Source organism: Pelodiscus sinensis, chromosome 7 (genome assembly GCF_052426305.1).
Source record: "Pelodiscus sinensis isolate ZL-2025 chromosome 7, ASM5242630v1, whole genome shotgun sequence".
Lineage (NCBI taxonomy): Eukaryota > Metazoa > Chordata > Testudines > Trionychidae > Pelodiscus > Pelodiscus sinensis.
This window is the reverse complement of record NC_143058.1, coordinates 59,138,713-59,166,678: the sequence shown is the minus strand read 5'-3', so window position 1 is coordinate 59,166,678 and position 27,966 is coordinate 59,138,713. Positions and strand designations below refer to the sequence as shown.

Below are 27,966 nucleotides of genomic sequence, written 5' to 3'. Positions count from 1 at the left end.
TAAAGCCTGCTTCGCCCCGCCCCATAGAAACCCCCACACTTACCTATCTCCACTCGGACTTTCCCTCAGCCAAGTGCTCTGTGGGCTGCTCGCTCAGGTCTCTGGCTGCCAGCTCCAAGCCAGCAGCCCAGATCACAGCCTTGCAGTCGATCTCATCTGCCCCTGAAGTTGCAAGAAGTTATTACTAATGGACCATCTTCAAACAGACCATCCAACCAACACCAGTCAAGGAAGACATTTGGATACCTTGCCCAATCACCTCTCAGCACAGCAAAAAGCCACACTTACCTGAGCTCCTCTTAGATATTTTCTACACGACTCCTCCAAGTTGCTCACTGAATTCCACTTCTGGCTGCTTTCCATGTAAGACTGTTAGCTCCAAGAGAAAGACATATCAAAGCCTTACCTCCAATCCAGTCGGCCTCCAGAACTTAACCTTCAAACACACACTCCCAATGCACCCTCTTCCAACAAACCTTATAACCAACAGGTGAAGCAAGTGGACAGACATTTGGATACTTAACCCAGTCACCTCAAAGCATAGCCCCCCCCCTACCCCTCCCAACCAAAGCCACACTTACCACAGCTCCATCAGACTCACCTGTAAGCTGCTCGCTCAGTTCTCTCTGGCTGCATGTTTCAAGCAGAGGGGCCCATCTCAAAGCCTAGCCCTGAAGTCTCACCTGCAAGAAACCAATGCAGTGCACCCTCTTCCATCAGGCCCTGCAACCAACACCAGTGAACCAAGTGCTCAGACATTTGGATACTTAGCCCAATCACCTCGCATCACAGCCTCCCATTTCCCCCCCCCCCCCCATCCACATTAAAAAAGCCACACTTACCACAGCTCCACTCTGTCCATTTTCACCCCGTCGCTGTATACCAGAATGTTGCGGGGAAAAAAAAAAAAAAAAAAAAAAAAAAAAAAAACGTCAGTCGGGTGTGATAGCTGCCCGGGTTCTCTCTGTTGCCGTTTACAGCAACGTATGGCCGTCCCGTTGATTTTTTTTGGAGTCCATACTTGGGGAATGGCCTCATGCAGGGGCTTAGCTTGATTTACAGCATCTTTTAGAAAAATTTCCAATCTTGATTTACTAGTGATAGAGAATTTAGACAACCCTTGTTACATTGTTTCCAAGTTAATTACAGACCTTGTTATACAATGGTGAAAGGCAACTTGATTCTTACATTTGTTCCAGTAGGCAGCGTCAGGACCAGTGTCTGGCAAATTAGAAGGACGCTCAGTGGTGGGCCAATTTGCTATCAGGAGCCATTTTTTTTTCTTGCTCGCTAGGGGTTATAAGTAGCTTACGCAGTTGCAGGAGGTCTGCTTCAGAGGATTCATAGGCATTGCACACTAGCAAAAATTCCTCTGCAAATTTGGTAGGGTTTTCCTGGGGCTCTGGAAAACCTTTTACAATTGAGTGGAGCTCCGTGTGGGTCCAGGCTTTATAGCTCCAAGTGGGACAGGTCTGAGTCTTCTCGGAGGACGGGGTAAAGGGAAGCGCTTGGTCTGGTGGTGGGAGAGGAGGTTTCCAATAAAGCTTTTTACTTATAATTAGAATTTTTAAGGGAGGCGAACTTCGATTCAGTCCATCTAAGATTTGCCTCGGCCCACCACTGCATGAAGCAATCTACCTCTCCTCTAGCCAATTTAGTTTTGGGACGGCCAAGTTTGTCTTTTAAGACGTCCACTTGGTCTTTGTTCCAAGATCCTAACAGTGGCCACTGAGTTTTGGGATCCCCCAGAGTCAATCTAGATCATTTTTCCAGAAGTTTACAGGGGTCCGGACCCTTTCTAAAATATATAAGCTGAGCCGGGGTCCCTTGAGGGAACTGCCCCCCGCTTAGACGTCTGGTTACCCATACAGGAGGGCTTCACACACCAATCACACAAGGAGGAAATCTGGGTTCATCAGAGCGGTGCCCAGTGCAACACACAAAAGAAGCCCACAGGCTACTGCCTCAATCGCCCTTGCGTTCACTCCAAGGATTTTATCCAAGATGCGGTGCGGCTGCGATAGTACAGATTCCAGTCACGCAGACCGCGGGGACAGGAGCCCCTTGGGTCAGCCAGTCCCTGGACAGGGATGGCTCCCAGACTCACTCACACCACAGGGAAGACGGATAGTCACAGAGACAAGACAGTCCTCAGTCCGGACAAAACACAGAAGTGACGACCTGACCAGAGTCCTGATGTTAGATCCCGGGATCCCTACCAGAACCGAGCGGGAACCAACAGGTTCCATGGCGTAGACTTCGCTGTGGTTGTGCACCTTTCCATTCTGGCAGAGGACCGCTCGGGCCAAATGCCCAGGTGCCGGCTGCCACGGTCATCCTGCAAGACAGTCAGGGATCACACAACCTCAGCAAAGACGGTTGCCATCTCGGTGGGACCTCCAAATTGTCAAAGTCATACAAGACCCAGATTTGTCAGACCGCTCTGTTTATTAGCAATGCCGCTCTGCTAAATGCACCCAGAAAATGTGAGTGCCATACAAAGTTCAAACCCCTTGATTTATACACTCAAAAGAAAGCCAAAATTAACAGGATTAAAAGAGGGGGCAAAACTTCACATGATTAGTGTGTGAGGCTAGTCAAGTATCTTCATTTCCACGTCAAGCACACAGCAATCTCCTGTCCATATCTCCTTGGTGATCTCACTTGCTTTCTCCCTAACACCTAATGTTCCTTTGCTAGCCAGGTGGGCCTGAGTTAATAGGAAATCTGATCTGCATCCCTACAGACAACAACAACATACTTTTCTTCTTCCTGTTCAGAGAAACAATATTCCTTCAGCTTATTCAATTACAGCATAATTCATCTTTCTCTTACAGTACAATTCTTTCTACTTTCACAGCTGCTCACTCAAGTCTCTCTAGCTGCCGGCTCCAAGAGAAAGGCCCAGCTCATGGGCCTTGTCTCCAATCCAACACTGCAAGAAACAAATCCAGTCAGATTCTCCCGAAAGACTCTCCAACCAACACCAGTTAAGGACATGCATGGATATTTGGATCCTTAGCCTGCTTCTCCCCAACCCCAAAAAAGCCCAAACTTACCGAGCTCCAGTCGGACTTTCCCTCAGCCAAGTGCTCTGTGGGCTGCTCACTCAGGTCTCTGGCTGCAAGCCCTGCCTCTGATCTTCGCTGCCCCTGAAGTGCTAGCTGCAAGAAATTACCACCGATACACCATCTTCAAACAGACCCTCCAACCAACACCGGTGAAGGAAGGGGACAGACATTTGGATACTTAGCATAGCCACCTCGCAGCATAGTGCCCCGAAAAGCCACACTTACTGCAGCTGCATCAGACTTTCCAGGAGACTCTTCTAAGTTGCTCACTCAGTTCTCTGGCTGCAAGCTCCAAGCAGAGGGGCCGGTCTCAAAGCCTTGCCCGCAGGTACCACCTGCAAGACACCAATCCAGTACACTCGCTTCCATCAGGCAACCAACACCAGTGAACAAAGTGCGGGGACATTTGGATACTTAGCCCAACCACCTCAAAACACAGCCAAACGCCACACTTACCAAACTCCACTCCGAATTTTCCCCAGGAGATTCACCTGTAAGCTGCTAAGTCAGTTCTCTCCAGCTACCAGGTCAAAGACAAAGGCCCGGCTCATGGCCTTCTCTCAAATCCAATCTGCCACAAAGTCCGATCTGCAAGAAGCCAATCCAGTCAGATTCTCCAACCAACACCAATGAAGGAAGTGAACAGACATTTTCATATCTTGGCTAACCACCACAGCCAAAAGCCACACTTACCTGAGCTCCCAGGCGACGCCTTGAAGTTGCTCACCGAGTTCTGCTTCTGGCTGCTTTTCGTGTAAGGCTGCCAGCTGCACATAGAGGCCCGTCTCAAGGCCTTCCCTCCAATCCAATCTGCCCTAACTCATGTCTGCAAGAAACCAATCCAGTGCACCCTCTTCCATCAGACCCTCCAACCAGTATCAGGTGAAGAAAGGGGACAGATATATTTGGACACTAAGCCCAGCCACCTCATGACATAACCCCCCCGAAAAGCCACACTTACCACAGCTCCAGACTTTTTCCAGGAGACGCCCCTGTAAGCTGCTCACTCAGTTCTCTCTGGCTCCAAGCTCCAAGCAGAGGGGCCCAGCTCAAAGCCTTGCCCCCAGGTCTCCTTTGCAACAAAGCAATGCAGTGCACCCTCTTCCATAGGATCCTGCAACCAACACCAGTGAACGAAGTAGACAGACATTTGGATAGTTAGCCCAACCGCCTCCCAGCAGAGCCCTCTCCCCTTCCAAACCACACTTACCGAGCCTCACTTACAGCGGTTGGCCTCAGGAAAGTCCACGGGCTGCTTACTGAAGTCTCTCTGGCTCCCAACACCAAGCAGGGGGCACGGCTCAAAGTCTTCCCTCCAATCCAGTCTCCAGGGACCTATCTGCAACAATTCACTCCCAATGCAGCCTCTCCCATCAGGCCCTGTAACCCATACCAGTGAACCACGTAGACAGACATTTGGATACTTAGCCCACACACCTCCCAGTAAAGCCTGCTTCGCCCCGCCCCATAGAAACCCCCACACTTACCTATCTCCACTCGGACTTTCCCTCAGCCAAGTGCTCTGTGGGCTGCTCGCTCAGGTCTCTGGCTGCCAGCTCCAAGCCAGCAGCCCAGATCACAGCCTTGCAGTCGATCTCATCTGCCCCTGAAGTTGCAAGAAGTTATTACTAATGGACCATCTTCAAACAGACCATCCAACCAACACCAGTCAAGGAAGACATTTGGATACCTTGCCCAATCACCTCTCAGCACAGCAAAAAGCCACACTTACCTGAGCTCCTCTTAGATATTTTCTACACGACTCCTCCAAGCTGCTCACTGAATTCCACTTCTGGCTGCTTTCCATGTAAGACTGTTAGCTCCAAGAGAAAGACATATCAAAGCCTTACCTCCAATCCAGTCGGCCTCCAGAACTTAACCTTCAAACACACACTCCCAATGCACCCTCTTCCAACAAACCTTATAACCAACAGGTGAAGCAAGTGGACAGACATTTGGATACTTAACCCAGTCACCTCAAAGCATAGCCCCCCCCCCCCCCACCCCTCCCAACCAAAGCCACACTTACCACAGCTCCATCAGACTCACCTGTAAGCTGCTCGCTCAGTTCTCTCTGGCTGCATGTTTCAAGCAGAGGGGCCCATCTCAAAGCCTAGCCCTGAAGTCACACCTGCAAGAAACCAATGCAGTGCACCCTCTTCCATCAGGCCCTGCAACCAACACCAGTGAACCAAGTGCTCAGACATTTAGATACCTAGCCCAATCACCTCGCATCACATCCTCCCATTTCCCCCCCCCCTCCCATCCACATTAAAAAAGCCACACTTACCACAGCTCCACTCTGTCCATTTTCACCCCGTCGCTGTATACCAGAATGTTGCGGGGAAAAAAAAAAAAAAAAAAAAAAAAACACGTCAGTCGGGTGTGATAGCTGCCCGGGTTCTCTCTGTTGCCGTTTACAGCAACGTATGGCCGTCCCGTTGATTTTTTTTGGAGTCCATACTTGGGGAATGGCCTCATGCAGGGGCTTAGCTTGATTTACAGCATCTTTTAGAAAAATTTCCAATCTTGATTTACTAGTGATAGAGAATTTAGACAACCCTTGTTACATTGTTTCCAAGTTAATTACAGACCTTGTTATACAATGGTGAAAGGCAACTTGATTCTTACATTTGTTCCAGTAGGCAGCGTCAGGACCAGTGTCTGGCAAATTAGAAGGACGCTCAGTGGTGGGCCAATTTGCTATCAGGAGCCATTTTTTTTTCTTGCTCGCTAGGGGTTATAAGTAGCTTACGCAGTTGCAGGAGGTCTGCTTCAGAGGATTCATAGGCATTGCACACTAGCAAAAATTCCTCTGCAAATTTGGTAGGGTTTTCCTGGGGCTCTGGAAAACCTTTTACAATTGAGTGGAGCTCCGTGTGGGTCCAGGCTTTATAGCTCCAAGTGGGACAGGTCTGAGTCTTCTCGGAGGACGGGGTAAAGGGAAGCGCTTGGTCTGGTGGTGGGAGAGGAGGTTTCCAATAAAGCTTTTTACTTATAATTAGAATTTTTAAGGGAGGCGAACTTCGATTCAGTCCATCTAAGATTTGCCTCGGCCCACCACTGCATGAAGCAATCTACCTCTCCTCTAGCCAATTTAGTTTTGGGACGGCCAAGTTTGTCTTTTAAGACGTCCACTTGGTCTTTGTTCCAAGATCCTAACAGTGGCCACTGAGTTTTGGGATCCCCCAGAGTCAATCTAGATCATTTTTCCAGAAGTTTACAGGGGTCCGGACCCTTTCTAAAATATATAAGCTGAGCCGGGGTCCCTTGAGGGAACTGCCCCCCGCTTAGACGTCTGGTTACCCATACAGGAGGGCTTCACACACCAATCACACAAGGAGGAAATCTGGGTTCATCAGAGCGGTGCCCAGTGCAACACACAAAAGAAGCCCACAGGCTACTGCCTCAATCGCCCTTGCGTTCACTCCAAGGATTTTATCCAAGATGCGGTGCGGCTGCGATAGTACAGATTCCAGTCACGCAGACCGCGGGGACAGGAGCCCCTTGGGTCAGCCAGTCCCTGGACAGGGATGGCTCCCAGACTCACTCACACCACAGGGAAGACGGATAGTCACAGAGACAAGACAGTCCTCAGTCCGGACAAAACACAGAAGTGACGACCTGACCAGAGTCCTGATGTTAGATCCCGGGATCCCTACCAGAACCGAGCGGGAACCAACAGGTTCCATGGCGTAGACTTCGCTGTGGTTGTGCACCTTTCCATTCTGGCAGAGGACCGCTCGGGCCAAATGCCCAGGTGCCGGCTGCCACGGTCATCCTGCAAGACAGTCAGGGATCACACAACCTCAGCAAAGACGGTTGCCATCTCGGTGGGACCTCCAAATTGTCAAAGTCATACAAGACTCAGATTTGTCAGACCGCTCTGTTTATTAGCAATGCCGCTCTGCTAAATGCACCCAGAAAATGTGAGTGCCATACAAAGTTCAAACCCCTTGATTTATACACTCAAAAGAAAGCCAAAATTAACAGGATTAAAAGAGGGGGCAAAACTTCACACGATTAGTGTGTGAGGCTAGTCAAGTATCTTCATTTCCACGTCAAGCACACAGCAATCTCCTGTCCATATCTCCTTGGTGATCTCACTTGCTTTCTCCCTAACACCTAATGTTCCTTTGCTAGCCAGGTGGGCCTGAGTTAATAGGAAATCTGATCTGCATCCCTACAGACAACAACAACAACATACTTTTCTTCTTCCTGTTCAGAGAAACAATATTCCTTCAGCTTATTCAATTACAGCATAATTCATCTTTCTCTTACAGTACAATTCTTTCTACTTTCACAGCTGCTCACTCAAGTCTCTCTAGCTGCCGGCTCCAAGAGAAAGGCCCAGCTCATGGGCCTTGTCTCCAATCCAACACTGCAAGAAACAAATCCAGTCAGATTCTCCCGAAAGACTCTCCAACCAACACCAGTTAAGGACATGCATGGATATTTGGATCCTTAGCCTGCTTCTCCCCAACCCCAAAAAAGCCCAAACTTACCGAGCTCCAGTCGGACTTTCCCTCAGCCAAGTGCTCTGTGGGCTGCTCACTCAGGTCTCTGGCTGCAAGCCCTGCCTCTGATCTTCGCTGCCCCTGAAGTGCTAGCTGCAAGAAATTACCACCGATACACCATCTTCAAACAGACCCTCCAACCAACACCGGTGAAGGAAGGGGACAGACATTTGGATACTTAGCATAGCCACCTCGCAGCATAGTGCCCCGAAAAGCCACACTTACTGCAGCTGCATCAGACTTTCCAGGAGACTCTTCTAAGTTGCTCACTCAGTTCTCTGGCTGCAAGCTCCAAGCAGAGGGGCCGGTCTCAAAGCCTTGCCCGCAGGTACCACCTGCAAGACACCAATCCAGTACACTCGCTTCCATCAGGCAACCAACACCAGTGAACAAAGTGCGGGGACATTTGGATACTTAGCCCAACCACCTCAAAACACAGCCAAACGCCACACTTACCAAACTCCACTCCGAATTTTCCCCAGGAGATTCACCTGTAAGCTGCTAAGTCAGTTCTCTCCAGCTACCAGGTCAAAGACAAAGGCCCGGCTCATGGCCTTCTCTCAAATCCAATCTGCCACAAAGTCCGATCTGCAAGAAGCCAATCCAGTCAGATTCTCCAACCAACACCAATGAAGGAAGTGAACAGACATTTTCATATCTTGGCTAACCACCACAGCCAAAAGCCACACTTACCTGAGCTCCCAGGCGACGCCTTGAAGTTGCTCACCGAGTTCTGCTTCTGGCTGCTTTTCGTGTAAGGCTGCCAGCTGCACATAGAGGCCCGTCTCAAGGCCTTCCCTCCAATCCAATCTGCCCTAACTCATGTCTGCAAGAAACCAATCCAGTGCACCCTCTTCCATCAGACCCTCCAACCAGTATCAGGTGAAGAAAGGGGACAGATATATTTGGACACTAAGCCCAGCCACCTCATGACATAACCCCCCCGAAAAGCCACACTTACCACAGCTCCAGACTTTTTCCAGGAGACGCCCCTGTAAGCTGCTCACTCAGTTCTCTCTGGCTCCAAGCTCCAAGCAGAGGGGCCCAGCTCAAAGCCTTGCCCCCAGGTCTCCTTTGCAACAAAGCAATGCAGTGCACCCTCTTCCATAGGATCCTGCAACCAACACCAGTGAACGAAGTAGACAGACATTTGGATAGTTAGCCCAACCGCCTCCCAGCAGAGCCCTCTCCCCTTCCAAACCACACTTACCGAGCCTCACTTACAGCGGTTGGCCTCAGGAAAGTCCACGGGCTGCTTACTGAAGTCTCTCTGGCTCCCAACACCAAGCAGGGGGCACGGCTCAAAGTCTTCCCTCCAATCCAGTCTCCAGGGACCTATCTGCAACAATTCACTCCCAATGCAGCCTCTCCCATCAGGCCCTGTAACCCATACCAGTGAACCACGTAGACAGACATTTGGATACTTAGCCCACACACCTCCCAGTAAAGCCTGCTTCGCCCCGCCCCATAGAAACCCCCACACTTACCTATCTCCACTCGGACTTTCCCTCAGCCAAGTGCTCTGTGGGCTGCTCGCTCAGGTCTCTGGCTGCCAGCTCCAAGCCAGCAGCCCAGATCACAGCCTTGCAGTCGATCTCATCTGCCCCTGAAGTTGCAAGAAGTTATTACTAATGGACCATCTTCAAACAGACCATCCAACCAACACCAGTCAAGGAAGACATTTGGATACCTTGCCCAATCACCTCTCAGCACAGCAAAAAGCCACACTTACCTGAGCTCCTCTTAGATATTTTCTACACGACTCCTCCAAGCTGCTCACTGAATTCCACTTCTGGCTGCTTTCCATGTAAGACTGTTAGCTCCAAGAGAAAGACATATCAAAGCCTTACCTCCAATCCAGTCGGCCTCCAGAACTTAACCTTCAAACACACACTCCCAATGCACCCTCTTCCAACAAACCTTATAACCAACAGGTGAAGCAAGTGGACAGACATTTGGATACTTAACCCAGTCACCTCAAAGCATAGCCCCCCCCCCCACCCCTCCCAACCAAAGCCACACTTACCACAGCTCCATCAGACTCACCTGTAAGCTGCTCGCTCAGTTCTCTCTGGCTGCATGTTTCAAGCAGAGGGGCCCATCTCAAAGCCTAGCTCTGAAGTCACACCTGCAAGAAACCAATGCAGTGCACCCTCTTCCATCAGGCCCTGCAACCAACACCAGTGAACCAAGTGCTCAGACATTTAGATACCTAGCCCAATCACCTCGCATCACATCCTCCCATTTCCCCCCCCCCTCCCATCCACATTAAAAAAGCCACACTTACCACAGCTCCACTCTGTCCATTTTCACCCCGTCGCTGTATACCAGAATGTTGCGGGGAAAAAAAAAAAAAAAAAAAAAAAAAAAAAAAAAAAACGTCAGTCGGGTGTGATAGCTGCCCGGGTTCTCTCTGTTGCCGTTTACAGCAACGTATGGCCGTCCCGTTGATTTTTTTTGGAGTCCATACTTGGGGAATGGCCTCATGCAGGGGCTTAGCTTGATTTACAGCATCTTTTAGAAAAATTTCCAATCTTGATTTACTAGTGATAGAGAATTTAGACAACCCTTGTTACATTGTTTCCAAGTTAATTACAGACCTTGTTATACAATGGTGAAAGGCAACTTGATTCTTACATTTGTTCCAGTAGGCAGCGTCAGGACCAGTGTCTGGCAAATTAGAAGGACGCTCAGTGGTGGGCCAATTTGCTATCAGGAGCCATTTTTTTTTCTTGCTCGCTAGGGGTTATAAGTAGCTTACGCAGTTGCAGGAGGTCTGCTTCAGAGGATTCATAGGCATTGCACACTAGCAAAAATTCCTCTGCAAATTTGGTAGGGTTTTCCTGGGGCTCTGGAAAACCTTTTACAATTGAGTGGAGCTCCGTGTGGGTCCAGGCTTTATAGCTCCAAGTGGGACAGGTCTGAGTCTTCTCGGAGGACGGGGTAAAGGGAAGCGCTTGGTCTGGTGGTGGGAGAGGAGGTTTCCAATAAAGCTTTTTACTTATAATTAGAATTTTTAAGGGAGGCGAACTTCGATTCAGTCCATCTAAGATTTGCCTCGGCCCACCACTGCATGAAGCAATCTACCTCTCCTCTAGCCAATTTAGTTTTGGGACGGCCAAGTTTGTCTTTTAAGACGTCCACTTGGTCTTTGTTCCAAGATCCTAACAGTGGCCACTGAGTTTTGGGATCCCCCAGAGTCAATCTAGATCATTTTTCCAGAAGTTTACAGGGGTCCGGACCCTTTCTAAAATATATAAGCTGAGCCGGGGTCCCTTGAGGGAACTGCCCCCCGCTTAGACGTCTGGTTACCCATACAGGAGGGCTTCACACACCAATCACACAAGGAGGAAATCTGGGTTCATCAGAGCGGTGCCCAGTGCAACACACAAAAGAAGCCCACAGGCTACTGCCTCAATCGCCCTTGCGTTCACTCCAAGGATTTTATCCAAGATGCGGTGCGGCTGCGATAGTACAGATTCCAGTCACGCAGACCGCGGGGACAGGAGCCCCTTGGGTCAGCCAGTCCCTGGACAGGGATGGCTCCCAGACTCACTCACACCACAGGGAAGACGGATAGTCACAGAGACAAGACAGTCCTCAGTCCGGACAAAACACAGAAGTGACGACCTGACCAGAGTCCTGATGTTAGATCCCGGGATCCCTACCAGAACCGAGCGGGAACCAACAGGTTCCATGGCGTAGACTTCGCTGTGGTTGTGCACCTTTCCATTCTGGCAGAGGACCGCTCGGGCCAAATGCCCAGGTGCCGGCTGCCACGGTCATCCTGCAAGACAGTCAGGGATCACACAACCTCAGCAAAGACGGTTGCCATCTCGGTGGGACCTCCAAATTGTCAAAGTCATACAAGACTCAGATTTGTCAGACCGCTCTGTTTATTAGCAATGCCGCTCTGCTAAATGCACCCAGAAAATGTGAGTGCCATACAAAGTTCAAACCCCTTGATTTATACACTCAAAAGAAAGCCAAAATTAACAGGATTAAAAGAGGGGGCAAAACTTCACACGATTAGTGTGTGAGGCTAGTCAAGTATCTTCATTTCCACGTCAAGCACACAGCAATCTCCTGTCCATATCTCCTTGGTGATCTCACTTGCTTTCTCCCTAACACCTAATGTTCCTTTGCTAGCCAGGTGGGCCTGAGTTAATAGGAAATCTGATCTGCATCCCTACAGACAACAACAACATACTTTTCTTCTTCCTGTTCAGAGAAACAATATTCCTTCAGCTTATTCAATTACAGCATAATTCATCTTTCTCTTACAGTACAATTCTGTCTACTTTCACAGCTGCTCACTCAAGTCTCTCTAGCTGCCGGCTCCAAGAGAAAGGCCCAGCTCATGGGCCTTGTCTCCAATCCAACACTGCAAGAAACAAATCCAGTCAGATTCTCCCGAAAGACTCTCCAACCAACACCAGTTAAGGACATGCATGGATATTTGGATCCTTAGCCTGCTTCTCCCCAACCCCAAAAAAGCCCAAACTTACCGAGCTCCAGTCGGACTTTCCCTCAGCCAAGTGCTCTGTGGGCTGCTCACTCAGGTCTCTGGCTGCAAGCCCTGCCTCTGATCTTCGCTGCCCCTGAAGTGCTAGCTGCAAGAAATTACCACCGATACACCATCTTCAAACAGACCCTCCAACCAACACCGGTGAAGGAAGGGGACAGACATTTGGATACTTAGCATAGCCACCTCGCAGCATAGTGCCCCGAAAAGCCACACTTACTGCAGCTGCATCAGACTTTCCAGGAGACTCTTCTAAGTTGCTCACTCAGTTCTCTGGCTGCAAGCTCCAAGCAGAGGGGCCGGTCTCAAAGCCTTGCCCGCAGGTACCACCTGCAAGACACCAATCCAGTACACTCGCTTCCATCAGGCAACCAACACCAGTGAACAAAGTGCGGGGACATTTGGATACTTAGCCCAACCACCTCAAAACACAGCCAAACGCCACACTTACCAAACTCCACTCCGAATTTTCCCCAGGAGATTCACCTGTAAGCTGCTAAGTCAGTTCTCTCCAGCTACCAGGTCAAAGACAAAGGCCCGGCTCATGGCCTTCTCTCAAATCCAATCTGCCACAAAGTCCGATCTGCAAGAAGCCAATCCAGTCAGATTCTCCAACCAACACCAATGAAGGAAGTGAACAGACATTTTCATATCTTGGCTAACCACCACAGCCAAAAGCCACACTTACCTGAGCTCCCAGGCGACGCCTTGAAGTTGCTCACCGAGTTCTGCTTCTGGCTGCTTTTCGTGTAAGGCTGCCAGCTGCACATAGAGGCCCGTCTCAAGGCCTTCCCTCCAATCCAATCTGCCCTAACTCATGTCTGCAAGAAACCAATCCAGTGCACCCTCTTCCATCAGACCCTCCAACCAGTATCAGGTGAAGAAAGGGGACAGATATATTTGGACACTAAGCCCAGCCACCTCATGACATAACCCCCCCGAAAAGCCACACTTACCACAGCTCCAGACTTTTTCCAGGAGACGCCCCTGTAAGCTGCTCACTCAGTTCTCTCTGGCTCCAAGCTCCAAGCAGAGGGGCCCAGCTCAAAGCCTTGCCCCCAGGTCTCCTTTGCAACAAAGCAATGCAGTGCACCCTCTTCCATAGGATCCTGCAACCAACACCAGTGAACGAAGTAGACAGACATTTGGATAGTTAGCCCAACCGCCTCCCAGCAGAGCCCTCTCCCCTTCCAAACCACACTTACCGAGCCTCACTTACAGCGGTTGGCCTCAGGAAAGTCCACGGGCTGCTTACTGAAGTCTCTCTGGCTCCCAACACCAAGCAGGGGGCACGGCTCAAAGTCTTCCCTCCAATCCAGTCTCCAGGGACCTATCTGCAACAATTCACTCCCAATGCAGCCTCTCCCATCAGGCCCTGTAACCCATACCAGTGAACCACGTAGACAGACATTTGGATACTTAGCCCACACACCTCCCAGTAAAGCCTGCTTCGCCCCGCCCCATAGAAACCCCCACACTTACCTATCTCCACTCGGACTTTCCCTCAGCCAAGTGCTCTGTGGGCTGCTCGCTCAGGTCTCTGGCTGCCAGCTCCAAGCCAGCAGCCCAGATCACAGCCTTGCAGTCGATCTCATCTGCCCCTGAAGTTGCAAGAAGTTATTACTAATGGACCATCTTCAAACAGACCATCCAACCAACACCAGTCAAGGAAGACATTTGGATACCTTGCCCAATCACCTCTCAGCACAGCAAAAAGCCACACTTACCTGAGCTCCTCTTAGATATTTTCTACACGACTCCTCCAAGCTGCTCACTGAATTCCACTTCTGGCTGCTTTCCATGTAAGACTGTTAGCTCCAAGAGAAAGACATATCAAAGCCTTACCTCCAATCCAGTCGGCCTCCAGAACTTAACCTTCAAACACACACTCCCAATGCACCCTCTTCCAACAAACCTTATAACCAACAGGTGAAGCAAGTGGACAGACATTTGGATACTTAACCCAGTCACCTCAAAGCATAGCCCCCCCCCACCCCTCCCAACCAAAGCCACACTTACCACAGCTCCATCAGACTCACCTGTAAGCTGCTCGCTCAGTTCTCTCTGGCTGCATGTTTCAAGCAGAGGGGCCCATCTCAAAGCCTAGCCCTGAAGTCACACCTGCAAGAAACCAATGCAGTGCACCCTCTTCCATCAGGCCCTGCAACCAACACCAGTGAACCAAGTGCTCAGACATTTAGATACCTAGCCCAATCACCTCGCATCACATCCTCCCATTTCCCCCCCCCCTCCCATCCACATTAAAAAAGCCACACTTACCACAGCTCCACTCTGTCCATTTTCACCCCGTCGCTGTATACCAGAATGTTGCGGGGAAAAAAAAAAAAAAAAAAAAAAAACCGTCAGTCGGGTGTGATAGCTGCCCGGGTTCTCTCTGTTGCCGTTTACAGCAACGTATGGCCGTCCCGTTGATTTTTTTTGGAGTCCATACTTGGGGAATGGCCTCATGCAGGGGCTTAGCTTGATTTACAGCATCTTTTAGAAAAATTTCCAATCTTGATTTACTAGTGATAGAGAATTTAGACAACCCTTGTTACATTGTTTCCAAGTTAATTACAGACCTTGTTATACAATGGTGAAAGGCAACTTGATTCTTACATTTGTTCCAGTAGGCAGCGTCAGGACCAGCGTCTGGCAAATTAGAAGGACGCTCAGTGGTGGGCCAATTTGCTATCAGGAGCCATTTTTTTTTCCTTGCTCGCTAGGGGTTATAAGTAGCTTACGCAGTTGCAGGAGGTCTGCTTCAGAGGATTCATAGGCATTGCACACTAGCAAAAATTCCTCTGCAAATTTGGTAGGGTTTTCCTGGGGCTCTGGAAAACCTTTTACAATTGAGTGGAGCTCCGTGTGGGTCCAGGCTTTATAGCTCCAAGTGGGACAGGTCTGAGTCTTCTCGGAGGACGGGGTAAAGGGAAGCGCTTGGTCTGGTGGTGGGAGAGGAGGTTTCCAATAAAGCTTTTTACTTATAATTAGAATTTTTAAGGGAGGCGAACTTCGATTCAGTCCATCTAAGATTTGCCTCGGCCCACCACTGCATGAAGCAATCTACCTCTCCTCTAGCCAATTTAGTTTTGGGACGGCCAAGTTTGTCTTTTAAGACGTCCACTTGGTCTTTGTTCCAAGATCCTAACAGTGGCCACTGAGTTTTGGGATCCCCCAGAGTCAATCTAGATCATTTTTCCAGAAGTTTACAGGGGTCCGGACCCTTTCTAAAATATATAAGCTGAGCCGGGGTCCCTTGAGGGAACTGCCCCCCGCTTAGACGTCTGGTTACCCATACAGGAGGGCTTCACACACCAATCACACAAGGAGGAAATCTGGGTTCATCAGAGCGGTGCCCAGTGCAACACACAAAAGAAGCCCACAGGCTACTGCCTCAATCGCCCTTGCGTTCACTCCAAGGATTTTATCCAAGATGCGGTGCGGCTGCGATAGTACAGATTCCAGTCACGCAGACCGCGGGGACAGGAGCCCCTTGGGTCAGCCAGTCCCTGGACAGGGATGGCTCCCAGACTCACTCACACCACAGGGAAGACGGATAGTCACAGAGACAAGACAGTCCTCAGTCCGGACAAAACACAGAAGTGACGACCTGACCAGAGTCCTGATGTTAGATCCCGGGATCCCTACCAGAACCGAGCGGGAACCAACAGGTTCCATGGCGTAGACTTCGCTGTGGTTGTGCACCTTTCCATTCTGGCAGAGGACCGCTCGGGCCAAATGCCCAGGTGCCGGCTGCCACGGTCATCCTGCAAGACAGTCAGGGATCACACAACCTCAGCAAAGACGGTTGCCATCTCGGTGGGACCTCCAAATTGTCAAAGTCATACAAGACTCAGATTTGTCAGACCGCTCTGTTTATTAGCAATGCCGCTCTGCTAAATGCACCCAGAAAATGTGAGTGCCATACAAAGTTCAAACCCCTTGATTTATACACTCAAAAGAAAGCCAAAATTAACAGGATTAAAAGAGGGGGCAAAACTTCACACGATTAGTGTGTGAGGCTAGTCAAGTATCTTCATTTCCACGTCAAGCACACAGCAATCTCCTGTCCATATCTCCTTGGTGATCTCACTTGCTTTCTCCCTAACACCTAATGTTCCTTTGCTAGCCAGGTGGGCCTGAGTTAATAGGAAATCTGATCTGCATCCCTACAGACAACAACAACAACATACTTTTCTTCTTCCTGTTCAGAGAAACAATATTCCTTCAGCTTATTCAATTACAGCATAATTCATCTTTCTCTTACAGTACAATTCTGTCTACTTTCACAGCTGCTCACTCAAGTCTCTCTAGCTGCCGGCTCCAAGAGAAAGGCCCAGCTCATGGGCCTTGTCTCCAATCCAACACTGCAAGAAACAAATCCAGTCAGATTCTCCCGAAAGACTCTCCAACCAACACCAGTTAAGGACATGCATGGATATTTGGATCCTTAGCCTGCTTCTCCCCAACCCCAAAAAAGCCCAAACTTACCGAGCTCCAGTCGGACTTTCCCTCAGCCAAGTGCTCTGTGGGCTGCTCACTCAGGTCTCTGGCTGCAAGCCCTGCCTCTGATCTTCGCTGCCCCTGAAGTGCTAGCTGCAAGAAATTACCACCGATACACCATCTTCAAACAGACCCTCCAACCAACACCGGTGAAGGAAGGGGACAGACATTTGGATACTTAGCATAGCCACCTCGCAGCATAGTGCCCCGAAAAGCCACACTTACTGCAGCTGCATCAGACTTTCCAGGAGACTCTTCTAAGTTGCTCACTCAGTTCTCTGGCTGCAAGCTCCAAGCAGAGGGGCCGGTCTCAAAGCCTTGCCCGCAGGTACCACCTGCAAGACACCAATCCAGTACACTCGCTTCCATCAGGCAACCAACACCAGTGAACAAAGTGCAGGGACATTTGGATACTTAGCCCAACCACCTCAAAACACAGCCAAACGCCACACTTACCAAACTCCACTCCGAATTTTCCCCAGGAGATTCACCTGTAAGCTGCTAAGTCAGTTCTCTCCAGCTACCAGGTCAAAGACAAAGGCCCGGCTCATGGCCTTCTCTCAAATCCAATCTGCCACAAAGTCCGATCTGCAAGAAGCCAATCCAGTCAGATTCTCCAACCAACACCAATGAAGGAAGTGAACAGACATTTTCATATCTTGGCTAACCACCACAGCCAAAAGCCACACTTACCTGAGCTCCCAGGCGACGCCTTGAAGTTGCTCACCGAGTTCTGCTTCTGGCTGCTTTTCGTGTAAGGCTGCCAGCTGCACATAGAGGCCCGTCTCAAGGCCTTCCCTCCAATCCAATCTGCCCTAACTCATGTCTGCAAGAAACCAATCCAGTGCACCCTCTTCCATCAGACCCTCCAACCAGTATCAGGTGAAGAAAGGGGACAGATATATTTGGACACTAAGCCCAGCCACCTCATGACATAACCCCCCCGAAAAGCCACACTTACCACAGCTCCAGACTTTTTCCAGGAGACGCCCCTGTAAGCTGCTCACTCAGTTCTCTCTGGCTCCAAGCTCCAAGCAGAGGGGCCCAGCTCAAAGCCTTGCCCCCAGGTCTCCTTTGCAACAAAGCAATGCAGTGCACCCTCTTCCATAGGATCCTGCAACCAACACCAGTGAACGAAGTAGACAGACATTTGGATAGTTAGCCCAACCGCCTCCCAGCAGAGCCCTCTCCCCTTCCAAACCACACTTACCGAGCCTCACTTACAGCGGTTGGCCTCAGGAAAGTCCACGGGCTGCTTACTGAAGTCTCTCTGGCTCCCAACACCAAGCAGGGGGCACGGCTCAAAGTCTTCCCTCCAATCCAGTCTCCAGGGACCTATCTGCAACAATTCACTCCCAATGCAGCCTCTCCCATCAGGCCCTGTAACCCATACCAGTGAACCACGTAGACAGACATTTGGATACTTAGCCCACACACCTCCCAGTAAAGCCTGCTTCGCCCCGCCCCATAGAAACCCCCACACTTACCTATCTCCACTCGGACTTTCCCTCAGCCAAGTGCTCTGTGGGCTGCTCGCTCAGGTCTCTGGCTGCCAGCTCCAAGCCAGCAGCCCAGATCACAGCCTTGCAGTCGATCTCATCTGCCCCTGAAGTTGCAAGAAGTTATTACTAATGGACCATCTTCAAACAGACCATCCAACCAACACCAGTCAAGGAAGACATTTGGATACCTTGCCCAATCACCTCTCAGCACAGCAAAAAGCCACACTTACCTGAGCTCCTCTTAGATATTTTCTACACGACTCCTCCAAGCTGCTCACTGAATTCCACTTCTGGCTGCTTTCCATGTAAGACTGTTAGCTCCAAGAGAAAGACATATCAAAGCCTTACCTCCAATCCAGTCGGCCTCCAGAACTTAACCTTCAAACACACACTCCCAATGCACCCTCTTCCAACAAACCTTATAACCAACAGGTGAAGCAAGTGGACAGACATTTGGATACTTAACCCAGTCACCTCAAAGCATAGCCCCCCCCCCCCCCACCCCTCCCAACCAAAGCCACACTTACCACAGCTCCATCAGACTCACCTGTAAGCTGCTCGCTCAGTTCTCTCTGGCTGCATGTTTCAAGCAGAGGGGCCCATCTCAAAGCCTAGCCCTGAAGTCACACCTGCAAGAAACCAATGCAGTGCACCCTCTTCCATCAGGCCCTGCAACCAACACCAGTGAACCAAGTGCTCAGACATTTAGATACCTAGCCCAATCACCTCGCATCACATCCTCCCATTTCCCCCCCCCTCCCATCCACATTAAAAAAGCCACACTTACCACAGCTCCACTCTGTCCATTTTCACCCCGTGGCTGTATACCAGAATGTTGCGGGGAAAAAAAGAAAAAAAAAAAAAAAAAAAAAAAAACGTCAGTCGGGTGTGATAGCTGCCCGGGTTCTCTCTGTTGCCGTTTACAGCAACGTATGGCCGTCCCGTTGATTTTTTTTGGAGTCCATACTTGGGGAATGGCCTCATGCAGGGGCTTAGCTTGATTTACAGCATCTTTTAGAAAAATTTCCAATCTTGATTTACTAGTGATAGAGAATTTAGACAACCCTTGTTACATTGTTTCCAAGTTAATTACAGACCTTGTTATACAATGGTGAAAGGCAACTTGATTCTTACATTTGTTCCAGTAGGCAGCGTCAGGACCAGCGTCTGGCAAATTAGAAGGACGCTCAGTGGTGGGCCAATTTGCTATCAGGAGCCATTTTTTTTTCTTGCTCGCTAGGGGTTATAAGTAGCTTACGCAGTTGCAGGAGGTCTGCTTCAGAGGATTCATAGGCATTGCACACTAGCAAAAATTCCTCTGCAAATTTGGTAGGGTTTTCCTGGGGCTCTGGAAAACCTTTTACAATTGAGTGGAGCTCCGTGTGGGTCCAGGCTTTATAGCTCCAAGTGGGACAGGTCTGAGTCTTCTCGGAGGACGGGGTAAAGGGAAGCGCTTGGTCTGGTGGTGGGAGAGGAGGTTTCCAATAAAGCTTTTTACTTATAATTAGAATTTTTAAGGGAGGCGAACTTCGATTCAGTCCATCTAAGATTTGCCTCGGCCCACCACTGCATGAAGCAATCTACCTCTCCTCTAGCCAATTTAGTTTTGGGACGGCCAAGTTTGTCTTTTAAGACGTCCACTTGGTCTTTGTTCCAAGATCCTAACAGTGGCCACTGAGTTTTGGGATCCCCCAGAGTCAATCTAGATCATTTTTCCAGAAGTTTACAGGGGTCCGGACCCTTTCTAAAATATATAAGCTGAGCCGGGGTCCCTTGAGGGAACTGCCCCCCGCTTAGACGTCTGGTTACCCATACAGGAGGGCTTCACACACCAATCACACAAGGAGGAAATCTGGGTTCATCAGAGCGGTGCCCAGTGCAACACACAAAAGAAGCCCACAGGCTACTGCCTCAATCGCCCTTGCGTTCACTCCAAGGATTTTATCCAAGATGCGGTGCGGCTGCGATAGTACAGATTCCAGTCACGCAGACCGCGGGGACAGGAGCCCCTTGGGTCAGCCAGTCCCTGGACAGGGATGGCTCCCAGACTCACTCACACCACAGGGAAGACGGATAGTCACAGAGACAAGACAGTCCTCAGTCCGGACAAAACACAGAAGTGACGACCTGACCAGAGTCCTGATGTTAGATCCCGGGATCCCTACCAGAACCGAGCGGGAACCAACAGGTTCCATGGCGTAGACTTCGCTGTGGTTGTGCACCTTTCCATTCTGGCAGAGGACCGCTCGGGCCAAATGCCCAGGTGCCGGCTGCCACGGTCATCCTGCAAGACAGTCAGGGATCACACAACCTCAGCAAAGACGGTTGCCATCTCGGTGGGACCTCCAAATTGTCAAAGTCATACAAGACTCAGATTTGTCAGACCGCTCTGTTTATTAGCAATGCCGCTCTGCTAAATGCACCCAGAAAATGTGAGTGCCATACAAAGTTCAAACCCCTTGATTTATACACTCAAAAGAAAGCCAAAATTAACAGGATTAAAAGAGGGGGCAAAACTTCACACGATTAGTGTGTGAGGCTAGTCAAGTATCTTCATTTCCACGTCAAGCACACAGCAATCTCCTGTCCATATCTCCTTGGTGATCTCACTTGCTTTCTCCCTAACACCTAATGTTCCTTTGCTAGCCAGGTGGGCCTGAGTTAATAGGAAATCTGATCTGCATCCCTACAGACAACAACAACATACTTTTCTTCTTCCTGTTCAGAGAAACAATATTCCTTCAGCTTATTCAATTACAGCATAATTCATCTTTCTCTTACAGTACAATTCTTTCTACTTTCACAGCTGCTCACTCAAGTCTCTCTAGCTGCCGGCTCCAAGAGAAAGGCCCAGCTCATGGGCCTTGTCTCCAATCCAACACTGCAAGAAACAAATCCAGTCAGATTCTCCCGAAAGACTCTCCAACCAACACCAGTTAAGGACATGCATGGATATTTGGATCCTTAGCCTGCTTCTCCCCAACCCCAAAAAAGCCCAAACTTACCGAGCTCCAGTCGGACTTTCCCTCAGCCAAGTGCTCTGTGGGCTGCTCACTCAGGTCTCTGGCTGCAAGCCCTGCCTCTGATCTTCGCTGCCCCTGAAGTGCTAGCTGCAAGAAATTACCACCGATACACCATCTTCAAACAGACCCTCCAACCAACACCGGTGAAGGAAGGGGACAGACATTTGGATACTTAGCATAGCCACCTCGCAGCATAGTGCCCCGAAAAGCCACACTTACTGCAGCTGCATCAGACTTTCCAGGAGACTCTTCTAAGTTGCTCACTCAGTTCTCTGGCTGCAAGCTCCAAGCAGAGGGGCCGGTCTCAAAGCCTTGCCCGCAGGTACCACCTGCAAGACACCAATCCAGTACACTCGCTTCCATCAGGCAACCAACACCAGTGAACAAAGTGCGGGGACATTTGGATACTTAGCCCAACCACCTCAAAACACAGCCAAACGCCACACTTACCAAACTCCACTCCGAATTTTCCCCAGGAGATTCACCTGTAAGCTGCTAAGTCAGTTCTCTCCAGCTACCAGGTCAAAGACAAAGGCCCGGCTCATGGCCTTCTCTCAAATCCAATCTGCCACAAAGTCCGATCTGCAAGAAGCCAATCCAGTCAGATTCTCCAACCAACACCAATGAAGGAAGTGAACAGACATTTTCATATCTTGGCTAACCACCACAGCCAAAAGCCACACTTACCTGAGCTCCCAGGCGACGCCTTGAAGTTGCTCACCGAGTTCTGCTTCTGGCTGCTTTTCGTGTAAGGCTGCCAGCTGCACATAGAGGCCCGTCTCAAGGCCTTCCCTCCAATCCAATCTGCCCTAACTCATGTCTGCAAGAAACCAATCCAGTGCACCCTCTTCCATCAGACCCTCCAACCAGTATCAGGTGAAGAAAGGGGACAGATATATTTGGACACTAAGCCCAGCCACCTCATGACATAACCCCCCCGAAAAGCCACACTTACCACAGCTCCAGACTTTTTCCAGGAGACGCCCCTGTAAGCTGCTCACTCAGTTCTCTCTGGCTCCAAGCTCCAAGCAGAGGGGCCCAGCTCAAAGCCTTGCCCCCAGGTCTCCTTTGCAACAAAGCAATGCAGTGCACCCTCTTCCATAGGATCCTGCAACCAACACCAGTGAACGAAGTAGACAGACATTTGGATAGTTAGCCCAACCGCCTCCCAGCAGAGCCCTCTCCCCTTCCAAACCACACTTACCGAGCCTCACTTACAGCGGTTGGCCTCAGGAAAGTCCACGGGCTGCTTACTGAAGTCTCTCTGGCTCCCAACACCAAGCAGGGGGCACGGCTCAAAGTCTTCCCTCCAATCCAGTCTCCAGGGACCTATCTGCAACAATTCACTCCCAATGCAGCCTCTCCCATCAGGCCCTGTAACCCATACCAGTGAACCACGTAGACAGACATTTGGATACTTAGCCCACACACCTCCCAGTAAAGCCTGCTTCGCCCCGCCCCATAGAAACCCCCACACTTACCTATCTCCACTCGGACTTTCCCTCAGCCAAGTGCTCTGTGGGCTGCTCGCTCAGGTCTCTGGCTGCCAGCTCCAAGCCAGCAGCCCAGATCACAGCCTTGCAGTCGATCTCATCTGCCCCTGAAGTTGCAAGAAGTTATTACTAATGGACCATCTTCAAACAGACCATCCAACCAACACCAGTCAAGGAAGACATTTGGATACCTTGCCCAATCACCTCTCAGCACAGCAAAAAGCCACACTTACCTGAGCTCCTCTTAGATATTTTCTACACGACTCCTCCAAGCTGCTCACTGAATTCCACTTCTGGCTGCTTTCCATGTAAGACTGTTAGCTCCAAGAGAAAGACATATCAAAGCCTTACCTCCAATCCAGTCGGCCTCCAGAACTTAACCTTCAAACACACACTCCCAATGCACCCTCTTCCAACAAACCTTATAACCAACAGGTGAAGCAAGTGGACAGACATTTGGATACTTAACCCAGTCACCTCAAAGCATAGCCCCCCCCCCCACCCCTCCCAACCAAAGCCACACTTACCACAGCTCCATCAGACTCACCTGTAAGCTGCTCGCTCAGTTCTCTCTGGCTGCATGTTTCAAGCAGAGGGGCCCATCTCAAAGCCTAGCCCTGAAGTCACACCTGCAAGAAACCAATGCAGTGCACCCTCTTCCATCAGGCCCTGCAACCAACACCAGTGAACCAAGTGCTCAGACATTTAGATACCTAGCCCAATCACCTCGCATCACATCCTCCCATTTCCCCCCCCCCTCCCATCCACATTAAAAAAGCCACACTTACCACAGCTCCACTCTGTCCATTTTCACCCCGTCGCTGTATACCAGAATGTTGCGGGAAAAAAAAAAAAAAAAAAAAAAAAAAAAAAAAAACGTCAGTCGGGTGTGATAGCTGCCCGGGTTCTCTCTGTTGCCGTTTACAGCAACGTATGGCCGTCCCGTTGATTTTTTTTGGAGTCCATACTTGGGGAATGGCCTCATGCAGGGGCTTAGCTTGATTTACAGCATCTTTTAGAAAAATTTCCAATCTTGATTTACTAGTGATAGAGAATTTAGACAACCCTTGTTACATTGTTTCCAAGTTAATTACAGACCTTGTTATACAATGGTGAAAGGCAACTTGATTCTTACATTTGTTCCAGTAGGCAGCGTCAGGACCAGCGTCTGGCAAATTAGAAGGACGCTCAGTGGTGGGCCAATTTGCTATCAGGAGCCATTTTTTTTTCTTGCTCGCTAGGGGTTATAAGTAGCTTACGCAGTTGCAGGAGGTCTGCTTCAGAGGATTCATAGGCATTGCACACTAGCAAAAATTCCTCTGCAAATTTGGTAGGGTTTTCCTGGGGCTCTGGAAAACCTTTTACAATTGAGTGGAGCTCCGTGTGGGTCCAGGCTTTATAGCTCCAAGTGGGACAGGTCTGAGTCTTCTCGGAGGACGGGGTAAAGGGAAGCGCTTGGTCTGGTGGTGGGAGAGGAGGTTTCCAATAAAGCTTTTTACTTATAATTAGAATTTTTAAGGGAGGCGAACTTCGATTCAGTCCATCTAAGATTTGCCTCGGCCCACCACTGCATGAAGCAATCTACCTCTCCTCTAGCCAATTTAGTTTTGGGACGGCCAAGTTTGTCTTTTAAGACGTCCACTTGGTCTTTGTTCCAAGATCCTAACAGTGGCCACTGAGTTTTGGGATCCCCCAGAGTCAATCTAGATCATTTTTCCAGAAGTTTACAGGGGTCCGGACCCTTTCTAAAATATATAAGCTGAGCCGGGGTCCCTTGAGGGAACTGCCCCCCGCTTAGACGTCTGGTTACCCATACAGGAGGGCTTCACACACCAATCACACAAGGAGGAAATCTGGGTTCATCAGAGCGGTGCCCAGTGCAACACACAAAAGAAGCCCACAGGCTACTGCCTCAATCGCCCTTGCGTTCACTCCAAGGATTTTATCCAAGATGCGGTGCGGCTGCGATAGTACAGATTCCAGTCACGCAGACCGCGGGGACAGGAGCCCCTTGGGTCAGCCAGTCCCTGGACAGGGATGGCTCCCAGACTCACTCACACCACAGGGAAGACGGATAGTCACAGAGACAAGACAGTCCTCAGTCCGGACAAAACACAGAAGTGACGACCTGACCAGAGTCCTGATGTTAGATCCCGGGATCCCTACCAGAACCGAGCGGGAACCAACAGGTTCCATGGCGTAGACTTCGCTGTGGTTGTGCACCTTTCCATTCTGGCAGAGGACCGCTCGGGCCAAATGCCCAGGTGCCGGCTGCCACGGTCATCCTGCAAGACAGTCAGGGATCACACAACCTCAGCAAAGACGGTTGCCATCTCGGTGGGACCTCCAAATTGTCAAAGTCATACAAGACTCAGATTTGTCAGACCGCTCTGTTTATTAGCAATGCCGCTCTGCTAAATGCACCCAGAAAATGTGAGTGCCATACAAAGTTCAAACCCCTTGATTTATACACTCAAAAGAAAGCCAAAATTAACAGGATTAAAAGAGGGGGCAAAACTTCACACGATTAGTGTGTGAGGCTAGTCAAGTATCTTCATTTCCACGTCAAGCACACAGCAATCTCCTGTCCATATCTCCTTGGTGATCTCACTTGCTTTCTCCCTAACACCTAATGTTCCTTTGCTAGCCAGGTGGGCCTGAGTTAATAGGAAATCTGATCTGCATCCCTACAGACAACAACAACATACTTTTCTTCTTCCTGTTCAGAGAAACAATATTCCTTCAGCTTATTCAATTACAGCATAATTCATCTTTCTCTTACAGTACAATTCTTTCTACTTTCACAGCTGCTCACTCAAGTCTCTCTAGCTGCCGGCTCCAAGAGAAAGGCCCAGCTCATGGGCCTTGTCTCCAATCCAACACTGCAAGAAACAAATCCAGTCAGATTCTCCCGAAAGACTCTCCAACCAACACCAGTTAAGGACATGCATGGATATTTGGATCCTTAGCCTGCTTCTCCCCAACCCCAAAAAAGCCCAAACTTACCGAGCTCCAGTCGGACTTTCCCTCAGCCAAGTGCTCTGTGGGCTGCTCACTCAGGTCTCTGGCTGCAAGCCCTGCCTCTGATCTTCGCTGCCCCTGAAGTGCTAGCTGCAAGAAATTACCACCGATACACCATCTTCAAACAGACCCTCCAACCAACACCGGTGAAGGAAGGGGACAGACATTTGGATACTTAGCATAGCCACCTCGCAGCATAGTGCCCCGAAAAGCCACACTTACTGCAGCTGCATCAGACTTTCCAGGAGACTCTTCTAAGTTGCTCACTCAGTTCTCTGGCTGCAAGCTCCAAGCAGAGGGGCCGGTCTCAAAGCCTTGCCCGCAGGTACCACCTGCAAGACACCAATCCAGTACACTCGCTTCCATCAGGCAACCAACACCAGTGAACAAAGTGCGGGGACATTTGGATACTTAGCCCAACCACCTCAAAACACAGCCAAACGCCACACTTACCAAACTCCACTCCGAATTTTCCCCAGGAGATTCACCTGTAAGCTGCTAAGTCAGTTCTCTCCAGCTACCAGGTCAAAGACAAAGGCCCGGCTCATGGCCTTCTCTCAAATCCAATCTGCCACAAAGTCCGATCTGCAAGAAGCCAATCCAGTCAGATTCTCCAACCAACACCAATGAAGGAAGTGAACAGACATTTTCATATCTTGGCTAACCACCACAGCCAAAAGCCACACTTACCTGAGCTCCCAGGCGACGCCTTGAAGTTGCTCACCGAGTTCTGCTTCTGGCTGCTTTTCGTGTAAGGCTGCCAGCTGCACATAGAGGCCCGTCTCAAGGCCTTCCCTCCAATCCAATCTGCCCTAACTCATGTCTGCAAGAAACCAATCCAGTGCACCCTCTTCCATCAGACCCTCCAACCAGTATCAGGTGAAGAAAGGGGACAGATATATTTGGACACTAAGCCCAGCCACCTCATGACATAACCCCCCCGAAAAGCCACACTTACCACAGCTCCAGACTTTTTCCAGGAGACGCCCCTGTAAGCTGCTCACTCAGTTCTCTCTGGCTCCAAGCTCCAAGCAGAGGGGCCCAGCTCAAAGCCTTGCCCCCAGGTCTCCTTTGCAACAAAGCAATGCAGTGCACCCTCTTCCATAGGATCCTGCAACCAACACCAGTGAACGAAGTAGACAGACATTTGGATAGTTAGCCCAACCGCCTCCCAGCAGAGCCCTCTCCCCTTCCAAACCACACTTACCGAGCCTCACTTACAGCGGTTGGCCTCAGGAAAGTCCACGGGCTGCTTACTGAAGTCTCTCTGGCTCCCAACACCAAGCAGGGGGCACGGCTCAAAGTCTTCCCTCCAATCCAGTCTCCAGGGACCTATCTGCAACAATTCACTCCCAATGCAGCCTCTCCCATCAGGCCCTGTAACCCATACCAGTGAACCACGTAGACAGACATTTGGATACTTAGCCCACACACCTCCCAGTAAAGCCTGCTTCGCCCCGCCCCATAGAAACCCCCACACTTACCTATCTCCACTCGGACTTTCCCTCAGCCAAGTGCTCTGTGGGCTGCTCGCTCAGGTCTCTGGCTGCCAGCTCCAAGCCAGCAGCCCAGATCACAGCCTTGCAGTCGATCTCATCTGCCCCTGAAGTTGCAAGAAGTTATTACTAATGGACCATCTTCAAACAGACCATCCAACCAACACCAGTCAAGGAAGACATTTGGATACCTTGCCCAATCACCTCTCAGCACAGCAAAAAGCCACACTTACCTGAGCTCCTCTTAGATATTTTCTACACGACTCCTCCAAGCTGCTCACTGAATTCCACTTCTGGCTGCTTTCCATGTAAGACTGTTAGCTCCAAGAGAAAGACATATCAAAGCCTTACCTCCAATCCAGTCGGCCTCCAGAACTTAACCTTCAAACACACACTCCCAATGCACCCTCTTCCAACAAACCTTATAACCAACAGGTGAAGCAAGTGGACAGACATTTGGATACTTAACCCAGTCACCTCAAAGCATAGCCCCCCCCCCCACCCCTCCCAACCAAAGCCACACTTACCACAGCTCCATCAGACTCACCTGTAAGCTGCTCGCTCAGTTCTCTCTGGCTGCATGTTTCAAGCAGAGGGGCCCATCTCAAAGCCTAGCCCTGAAGTCACACCTGCAAGAAACCAATGCAGTGCACCCTCTTCCATCAGGCCCTGCAACCAACACCAGTGAACCAAGTGCTCAGACATTTAGATACCTAGCCCAATCACCTCGCATCACATCCTCCCATTTCCCCCCCCCCTCCCATCCACATTAAAAAAGCCACACTTACCACAGCTCCACTCTGTCCATTTTC

General features: G+C 50.1%; 1 long non-coding RNA gene across 17 annotated transcripts in view; it reads right to left on the bottom strand.

Moving 5' to 3' along the window:
* The window catches only part of LOC142830223 (uncharacterized), a 47,937-nt gene that overhangs the window by 4,948 nt on the left and 15,023 nt on the right, over nucleotides 1-27,966 (bottom strand). For 11 of the 17 annotated variants that reach the window (XR_016350073.1, XR_016350081.1, XR_016350083.1 and 8 more), the window contains 36 exons: nucleotides 26,866-26,994; nucleotides 26,617-26,769; nucleotides 26,349-26,481; nucleotides 26,112-26,243; nucleotides 25,881-25,990; nucleotides 25,644-25,748; nucleotides 22,349-22,477; nucleotides 22,100-22,252; nucleotides 21,832-21,964; nucleotides 21,595-21,726; nucleotides 21,364-21,473; nucleotides 21,127-21,231; nucleotides 17,830-17,958; nucleotides 17,581-17,733; nucleotides 17,313-17,445; nucleotides 17,076-17,207; nucleotides 16,845-16,954; nucleotides 16,608-16,712; nucleotides 13,319-13,447; nucleotides 13,070-13,222; nucleotides 12,802-12,934; nucleotides 12,565-12,696; nucleotides 12,334-12,443; nucleotides 12,097-12,201; nucleotides 8,799-8,927; nucleotides 8,550-8,702; nucleotides 8,282-8,414; nucleotides 8,045-8,176; nucleotides 7,814-7,923; nucleotides 7,577-7,681; nucleotides 4,282-4,410; nucleotides 4,033-4,185; nucleotides 3,765-3,897; nucleotides 3,528-3,659; nucleotides 3,297-3,406; nucleotides 3,060-3,164 (listed from right to left, as the gene is read on the bottom strand). This is a non-coding gene — a long non-coding RNA (uncharacterized LOC142830223). The remainder of the gene's footprint in view (nucleotides 1-3,059; nucleotides 3,165-3,296; nucleotides 3,407-3,527; nucleotides 3,660-3,764; nucleotides 3,898-4,032; nucleotides 4,186-4,281; nucleotides 4,411-7,576; nucleotides 7,682-7,813; nucleotides 7,924-8,044; nucleotides 8,177-8,281; nucleotides 8,415-8,549; nucleotides 8,703-8,798; nucleotides 8,928-12,096; nucleotides 12,202-12,333; nucleotides 12,444-12,564; nucleotides 12,697-12,801; nucleotides 12,935-13,069; nucleotides 13,223-13,318; nucleotides 13,448-16,607; nucleotides 16,713-16,844; nucleotides 16,955-17,075; nucleotides 17,208-17,312; nucleotides 17,446-17,580; nucleotides 17,734-17,829; nucleotides 17,959-21,126; nucleotides 21,232-21,363; nucleotides 21,474-21,594; nucleotides 21,727-21,831; nucleotides 21,965-22,099; nucleotides 22,253-22,348; nucleotides 22,478-25,643; nucleotides 25,749-25,880; nucleotides 25,991-26,111; nucleotides 26,244-26,348; nucleotides 26,482-26,616; nucleotides 26,770-26,865; nucleotides 26,995-27,966) is intronic. The other 6 variants (XR_016350086.1, XR_016350080.1, XR_016350085.1 and 3 more) reach the window with 6 other exon arrangements.